The sequence below is a fragment of the Pinus tabuliformis genome, chromosome Q, assembly GCF_031772625.1.
Source record: "Pinus tabuliformis cultivar Carrire ecotype Pingquan chromosome Q, CPIR1, whole genome shotgun sequence".
In the NCBI taxonomy this organism is placed as follows: Eukaryota; Viridiplantae; Streptophyta; class Pinopsida; order Pinales; family Pinaceae; genus Pinus; species Pinus tabuliformis.
The window spans coordinates 897,801,464-897,810,848 of NC_142296.1; the positions used below are offsets into that span (position 1 = coordinate 897,801,464).

Sequence of the window (9,385 nt, forward strand, 5' to 3'; positions counted from 1 at the left end):
CGTAGACTTTTTCATGAGAGAAAAATTCAGCAGAGGAATGACATGAAGGAAAATTTGAAACACTGTCTTCATCCCTGTTTTGGTCACATGAAAGCTAAAAATATTTCTGCAAATCATCATTAAAATCATGAGATATAAGATGGATTCATCATGCAAATCGGATTGGTCTCCAGTCACAGAAGAAAACACTGCTTGTTGGAAATGTTCTTGTGTATCAAGGCTGCTAAACTCTACTAGTTCTTTCTCATGATCACTTAAAAACTGACAAGAATGCTACAAATTTCCTTCAAATTTAGAAGACAAATCATAACTTTCTACATCATGATGTTGATCTATTTCATTTTCAACCCTTGGAGAAACTATTTCTTTCTAGAAATCCACCTGAATATCATGGAAACAAACTCTGATATTTCTTCCAGATGTTGAAAAGGATTCTCCTGAAAAGCTTCTATGATCTCATCTCCATAAATTGGTCATATTCATACAAACTTTCCAAATACTCAATAAATTTTTCAAAATGTATGCAATAGTCTTGGACCAACAACAAGGAAGGATGATTTTCTTTATATCTCTTATAAAATACAACATGAAAATCTCTAAGAGTTAACAAGCAACCATTTTGCAAGATTTCGTACCATGATTGTGCATTTCCCTCCAATGATACCATGAACATCTTCATCAGGTAGTCCTCATGAAATTGAACCTTAATTCTTCGTACATGCATGTGAAATTTAACGAAATGAAGAGCAACATCATCTCCTACTTGATCTTTGAATTTTGGCAAAAAAAAATTTCCAATCTACATGAGGCATGCGGTTTGGAAAACCTGGAATGTAATCTTGATTGATGGGAGCATACCTTATGGATTGAGAATTCATCTTGAAAACGTGGAGACACCAATGGGACTTGAAAATATTTGTTTTGCTTGATTAGAGTCGCCAAGTGAAAGGTTCACCCTTCTGGTATCCAACTGTTGTTCTCCAGCAACAATTAGATTTGATCCTTGTCGTTCACACCTGGGGAAAATGTGACCGTTTGCTCCCTGACAACGGAGCCACTATGTTAGCACTTCGTAAATTTCTCCAGGCCGAGGAGAGAAATCCCAAAGGTAACCACAAACCACTTGCAGGTTAAGGTCTAGTCCCCCTAACCTTAAAGAGGGCTCTCTCGCTGGATCAACTATCAATCAAAGACTACTATGATATGGATTTTAGATTAGTTATGATGATAAGAGGATGTTTTGGTTTTCGTTTAAGGTGGGTACAGAGGGTAGGACTGCTAAGATCATAGCACTGTTATAGGTCTAAATGAATCAGGGATATGGTGCAATTCACACAGTAGCAAGGTAGGCAAACCTATGGGTAAAAAATCAATTTCATTGTAGTAATAGTATGAATGGGAGGAAAGGGAAAAATGACAACCTGAGCATCCATACAAGGATGAATTCAACTTTCCATGGAAGAAAACAACACACATATAGTGATCAACTGAAATTTGTCAGAACAATTCTTGAATTCTGAGAAATCTTTCAAACATGAACACGAAGAAAATTATAGTATGAAATTAAAAACTATAAGAAGATCTGAAAATAATACATATCAAGTAACAAGAGGAACAAGATACCAATAAGTCAGACACATGTATCATTGTATAAATATGCACCTTCCTTCTTCAATTCATTCAGCAAAGACACACAACTTACAGAAAAGTAATCTAGCTTCTAACACTCTCAACCTAACCCTTTCTCTTGTTTTGTTCAACTTTAAATACATTAGGCATATTGAACAATCAAAATAAGATACAATGTATCTTTCATCCACTTGAGAGGATCGAATCACCTTCAATTTAGAAACATCAATCTTTAAAAGAAAAAAACTAAAACATCTTTTTTGATAAAATTAGCTTTATCTTATCTACTTCTCTGATCCCTATCCTTTCCTTTCTATCCATATCACCATAATCATTTTGGATATCTATACATTTCCATATTTTCAAACTGAAATCCAAAAATTTCATCATTTTGTCAACAAAAACTGTGAAAATGGGCCACAAAGTGACACGTGTAACTCCCAAATGGTAGCACCTGTGTAAAATATGATATATGTTTTTGTAGATGAGTGTGTTGTTAAGAAAACCTCTCTCTGTTTCTTCAAATTCTTCACCATCTATTCAAAAATTGTTCTGCAAAATCATGACTAAAACAGGAAAATACAGTTTGAAAAATAGGCCTTAAAGATTCATTCGAAACTCCCGATCTATGAAACCTGTGCAAAAATTGGAAGAGTTTATTGTTCTTTCGTCTGCGTTTGAGAAAAACCTCTTTTAGGGTTTTGAAATTCGGCTCCATGTGGTCAGAATCATCGTTTCAAACTGATGACTAAAACATGATATTTTGCGCAACGATTGCGCAGCAACCATGCCTCCCATTAACTTGACACTCCTTCATGCTTTTGGTGAACCCTTGATGACAAAAAGTAAAAAATGTCAGAAAGTGACATTTGAGGCTATGACAATAGCATTGGTCATATGCTCAACTTATTCAAAAACTGAAAATTAAAGAACATGGAAAATACATTTGACGATGAAATTAATGACCCTAACACTCTGTAAATGGGAGAGGAATGCAATATCCTTTTTTTTAATCCCCATGTTTGTTAATGTAATAAAATGATGATAATGCTTTAGAGCCAACATGGATATATTCCTAATACTATTTGATGTAAATATTCAAACTTAACTATAAACTAATAACGTTGAAGAAGAAGGACAAGCCTATGCAAATGTCTCAAAAGATAGATTGCTTAGGAAGTTGTAAGGGATATTAGGAAGTTTCTTATCTTCCTTGCATTTGTTGTTCTAACCCTTGATGTTCATGTTGAGTTGTCTCAAAAGATAGATTGCTTAGGAAGTTGTAAGGGATATTAGGAAGTTTCCTATCTTCCTTGAATTTATTGTTCTAACCCTTGATGTTCATGCTGAGCTAAACACTTCCCAATCAATTAAGAGAGGTTGATCTAAATTGAAAGTAATATCTACCCATGGTATTTACCCATGGTATCTACCCATGGTATTTACCCATGGTATCTACTTATGGTATCCACTTATAATATCTACCCATAGTATTTACTCATAATATTGTAACTTAAAAAAGGACTAAAATATATTATTCCTCCACAATGTAGCAGTCATAAACTTCTTTCATAAAAAATTTCTTAAATGGATAACAGTTATCTTCTGTGTATCTTGAATATTGTGCTTCTCTCTCACTATAGTGTTCAATGTTCACGTCACCTAGATCTTGGCTCCTCCCAAGATCTCGATCTGAGCGAGTTATGACTCAATGGCAAATAGGGTTTTAACAGTCTCAATTGGGACAAGAAAAGCGATTTTCATTGATCTTTGTTTCTCGCTACATTTTATTATTCTGTGCGCCTACTTTCCACCTCGGCTGCCAGTTACCTGCAACAATTTTGATAATTCTTGCACGTTTTCAAATGCTTATGGCAGCTGGCCATATAGAATATCCTACAAAGCCTCCATGGTTGCCTATCCTTCTACAGAAGAAGAGATTTTACATGCGATGGCCGATGGCGCAAGGAAGAAACTGAAGATGAAGGTGATTACCAACTTTTCACACATAATTCCCAAGTTATCTTTCCTTGGGATTCTGATCAGTACCCAAAATTACAAGAATGAGATCACGAAGGATAAGGCCGCCATGACCGTCATTGCAAATAGCAGTGTCCGGCTAAGAGACCTCCTCGACGTGGTGTCGACGTCGGGACTTAACTTGGGCAGGGGTTTGAGCATGGGTTCACATGGGAGCTCGCTTTGGCGCAGGGGAGGAGTCATGCATGACTACGTGGTATCGATGCATTTGGTGGTTCCGGCGTCACAACAGGAAGGGTATGCGAAGGTCATTACGCTTAGACATGGGGATCCTAATCTCAATGCAACCAAGGTCTCTCTTAGAGCCCTGAGAGTCATATCGAAGGTGACATTGGCATTGGAACCTCAATTCAAATGCAATGTAACCAATATGGTGAAGGATGATGCCAATCTAGAAGATGAGATCATGCCTTTTGCAGCTCATGAATTCAGAGACCTGACATGGTATCCATTGCAACGAAAAATAATTTACAGAATGGAAGATCGGGTTTCCGTCATCATGCAAGGAGACGACCTCAATGATTGTTAAAATAAGCTAATTATTCCCATCTGAGGAGTTGGCTAAAATTAAAGTCGGTTAACTAAGTGTTGAGTGTTTGAGTCAAGTTGAGTTAAGTGATAAATGATTTTTAGTGTGTGGTTGCATGTCAATATATTTTAGGCAAGTCGCTAGTTGAAAAAGATTAAATACCTTTCACCGGGTTCATTGTAAGTATCAAATTTTGTGTGATCAATAGAAGAGCTATAACTCATGTGTTTAGTGTGTGAATTTATGTTTTGTCCCCTCTACCTTTCCAACAAATTAGTATTGGAATGAGGTTACAAAGAGTCACGAAGAACAGATTAGCAACAATCTGTCTGAGAATAGAAATATATTTTTTCGCATGATTAATGCTATAATGCACCTTCTAGATTATATACAGGACATTATAACGCACACCGGTATCAGTGAGCACCGCATTACAGATACACTTACTAGGATTCAAACGAATGCGGTTTCCTTCCGTGGTTGAAAGCGTTAAAGCACTAATGCGAGCTATGTTGCCGGCGTTAGCACACACGTCAAGCAGTGAAAGCCGCTTTAACAAAGTCAAAACAATTTTTCGAAAAAGTCTATGGTTATGTTCGAAGGTTAAGTTTTTTAAAGCCCACGTGGGAGTAATAAGGTGTACGTGATTTCTTTTCATAAAGTTTTTTTTATGAGGTTCACTTGAAGGTTTACATAAGTTTGCTTTTTAAAGTTATATAAAGGTGTGGTAAAAAATGATTTTTCAAAAAGAGATATATTACTATAAGGAATTTATCGTAAAGATATTTATTATTTAAATATTTTTTTGTGGTAAAAAAGGAATTTTTATATTAAAAAAATAATTAAGGGTTTTATTTAAAGTTAGCCCAGCTTAAAGAGATTATTATTTGAAGAGAATGGTTTTATTTTAAAAAGGGGATTTTTGAAAATGATTGTTTTTCAAATTTTTAGCCTCAGTTCCCACCGTTTATAGGGAAATATTATGATGTGTGGGTCATTAAGATGATAACCACGTTGTAGGTATATGATGTTTGGGATTATGCTCAGTTTCAGTTTTCATAACCTAAGAATAAAGCAGATGAACGAGCTCTCACTAATGCAGAGAGGAAACAATGGAAGAAGGACAAAAAGAAGAATGTACAAGCATTGCAATTTATCCAATAGGGAGTGGACCAAGCATTTTTCTAGAAGATTATAATCACGTCTTTAGCAAAGGAAGCATGAGATACTTTGGCGACAAACTATAAAGGTATTTCCAAAGTCAAAATTGTTAAGGTGCAGAATACTAGGAGAGACTTTGAAAGTCTGCAAATGAAGGAGACATAGGACCTCAATTCTTTCATGAATTGGGTCATAACTGTTGTAAATTAGTTAAAGAGATATGGTGAAGAAATTAAAGATCAAACAGTGGTTGAGAAGGTCCTTAGATCTTTGTCTACTAAATTTGATGTTGTGGTAGCAACCATAGAAGAATTCAAAGATTTGGCATCATTGGTAGTCGATGAGTTGATGGGATCACTTCTATCACATGAGGCAAGGATAGACAAAAATAAGGATTCCACTTTAGAGACCACTTTCAAAATTCAGGTTTCTATTTCAAGAGACAAAGGTCAAGGCAGAAGTATATCGAGAGGTAGAGGACAAAGCAGAAGATATGGTGTTCAGAGAGATGGCCGAGAAGAAAATGAACATGAAAGTGGAAGCACCAGCAAAAGCTTAAGCTATAATCAAAGAGTTGACAAATCAAAGGTGATATGTTATTATTGCAATAGATTTGGTCACCATGCCTGTGATTGCAGGAAAAAGATATCTGATCAAGGGAACTGAGAGCTAATGTCACTATAGAGAGTACTAACTCGATGTTCCTAGCTTTCCATACCATGCATGAACCTTCTGATAATGTGTGGCTATTGGACAGTGGTTGCAGTAACCACATGATAGGCAACAAGAATTTGGTTGCAAATTTGGACCAATTTGTGAAAACAGAGGTAAAGTTGGAGACTGGAAAAACTATGGATGTAGATGGCGAAGGAGTGGTCAATATTCTGACGAAGCAGGGGGAGCCAAAGACAATCTCAGATGTATATTATGTTCCTAGTCTCAAACATAATTTGATAAGTGTTGGTTAATTGACACAGAAAGGATACAAAGTTATCTTTCAAGGTCAAGAATGTGTTATATATGACAAGCCCCCAAGAAAGCAGTTTATAGCAAAGGTGCAGATGACGAGGAACAAACTCTTTCCTCTAATTATGAATTACAGTGATCAGGTCTGTTCTTTTACAGTTGCATGTTCTAATGATTATTAGTTATGGCACTTTCTATTCAGACACTAGCACTTTTGGTTTTGTGTTCCATCTTGGTTCAGTGTGATTTCATGGGCATCTAAGAAGCAACCCATTGTGACACTTTCGCTAGAAGAAGTAGAATATGTAGCAGCAACATCAACAACATGTCAAGCAGTGCGGTTAAGAAGAGTATGTGATTAACTCAAGTATAAACAACAAGGATAAACAACAATATATTGTGATAACACCTCAACAATTGCACTATCCAAGAATAGTGTGTTTCATCAGAAGAGAAAGCATATTGATACTAGATATCACTTTATTAGAGAACTTGTGAGCAATGGAGAAGTTCACTTGAAGCCTTGTAAATCTAGTGATGAATTGGTTGATATATTTACTAAGTCATTAGCACAAGATGTGTTTGAGTTTCATAGTAGAAACTTGGGTGTTGTAAGCTTAGCCGAGACATAAACCAGTAGGCATGTTTGAGTTATTATGAGTCATGTTTTAGTTTAGTGGTCGCAATTAAGGGGGAGTGTTAAAATAAGATAATTACTCCCACATGAGGAGTTGGCTAAAACTAGAGAGTCCGTTAATTAAGTGTTGAGTGTTGAGCGTTGAGTCAAGTCGAGTTAAGTGATGGACGAATTTTAGTGTGTGGTTGCATGTCAAGTTATTTTAGGCAAGTCGCTAATTGGAAAAGGTTAAATACCCTTCACCGGGTTCATTGCAAGTATCAAGCTTTGTGTGATCAATAGAAGAGTTGCAGCTTGTGTGTTTAGTGTGTTGCCATCATCATGCAAGGGGATGACCTTAATGATTTCATTCTAGTCTACTACTATGGCCATTTTCATTAGCATTAGAGCTACAAAAAGTAGTTTGGAAGCAACAAAGAGTGCGAAGGGAAAATGCATGTTGGCTAGAGGCATAGTGGCTTCCAAGCTCACTTTGGCCAATGGATTGAAGAGAAATGAATTCATGTTCCCTATCATGAGTTTTCAAAACCACATGCATACATCCAAATCATGCCAAAGACCGTCATGCTCCGATCTTCTAAGTGCCTGCTCTTGGGATCCGAGATTCAAAGATATGTTCTTCTACGAGACCATTGTTATTTTCAAGGTCTTGAAAATCAAGGCCTTCATCTCAGACGTGAAGAAGTTGTGGGGCATGGAGCCCCAAAGTTTTTGTGGGGTGGATGTTTACAACAAATTTTTGATACGCATCCTCAAGATATCCACCGAATTTCTAAGGCAAGCCAAGGATTCAATGGTCATCAACTTCAATTACCATCGGGCGGAGAACAGATCGAAGGCATGGCTGAATGAGGACGTCTAGGATGAGGTTGAGTAGACAATGTTCTTCAAGCATGGGGTTGTCCCTCACTGGGCCAAGAATAGAAACCTCACTTTCCCCAGCGCTGGTGCCAAGTATCCCAAACTCAATAAATTCTTACACATTATGAACAATGTGATCCCAATGGACTGTTCTCCAATGGCTGGTTGGATAAAATGTTATTGCAGGGTTGATATAATTCAATGGCGGGGGAGAATGTAGATGATGTGTGTGCGCTAGATAGAATGTGTGGCAGTCACTGTGCCCCCAATGAGAGTTACTTATGTCGACAAAGATTGAATTCTCCTATGCTTCACACTTACTTCAAAAATTCCCACCAAGTATTTAGCTCTACGGTCATGATTGGAGAGATCATAGCCTATGATATTTTTTCTGCGACACATTTGTTGTATTGCATCATATGGCCACACCACGATGTTGACATCAAACTCTTCTATTAAACACTAGAACCTATCATTGTGTTTGTTTTTCCAAAGGAATGTTGCACTACATTGGATACAGTGGCAAGCCCATGTATTGCATAGGCAATTTATAGTTAATGTGTGCCATTAAAAATTTCAAAATACTATGCTCTTCCGTTTAGTAATGTGCTACAATCTGTACTAGTAAATAGGTTTGTCTAGATGCATAGTAAACTAAAACAAGTTAATGTTGTTATCATTCAATACCCCCATGCACTTTGATAAGTTGTGGGGCACAATATCTTTATTGAAGCTCATGTTTTGCATGTTTACCTAATTCCACAAAACTATGAAGGTTGAATGTGTTTTTGTTACATTTCCATTGAAAGACAAGAAGGATACTCTAGTTCATCTGGCTAAGTATGCTATGGTAAGGGCCTTGAATGTTGGTTATCTCATGCTGACTTCAAGAGCATCAGAAAACAGAGGGGACCCAAATTTAATTTATATAGATTACCTAGAAAGGGTGTTCCATTTAAGCATAACAAAGGTACTTGGATTTCTTGATACATTTATTACAAAGGGTTGTGGGAGAATTTACAAAGATAAGCCAACACATATCTACGAGGCAGTTTAGTAAGCAAACTATCCCAGCATGGTTATGGGTCACTCATAAACCCATGGTTATGGGTAAACCACATAAAACCCTTTCCATTGAAGTCCATTTGCTAGGCCGCACACTGTCAACATCACAGTTGTCTGACAAGTATTACAGGGTATCCCTATATTCAGATATTTTTTCATCACAGTTATGGGTTAACCACAAAAAACCCTTTCCACTGAAGTCCATTTGTTAGGCCGCACATTGTCAGCATCACAGTTGGCCCACAAGCATTACAGGGTATCTCTATCCTCAGATCTTCACTCCTCATGGTTAAGGGTCATCCACAAACCCACAGTTATGGGTCAACCATGCAAAACCATTGTCTTCAACAACACTTGGTTTTGGGTCATCCAAAAACCCATAGTTATGCTCTTATTCAACAAAGGCTTCCCCAGAGGGAACTTCACGCAATGGGGACCATTGCTTCCTAAGGGGGGAGGATTGATTCGAATGGAAAGTGGAATCCACCCATGGTATT

General features: G+C 37.0%; 1 pseudogene; it reads left to right on the top strand.

Annotated features, from left to right (window-relative positions):
- The first annotated feature begins 3,580 nt into the window (after positions 1–3,580).
- On the top strand, positions 3,581–4,198 carry LOC149222365 (L-gulonolactone oxidase 3 pseudogene; annotated as a pseudogene).
- Positions 4,199–9,385: the final 5,187 nt, after the last annotated feature.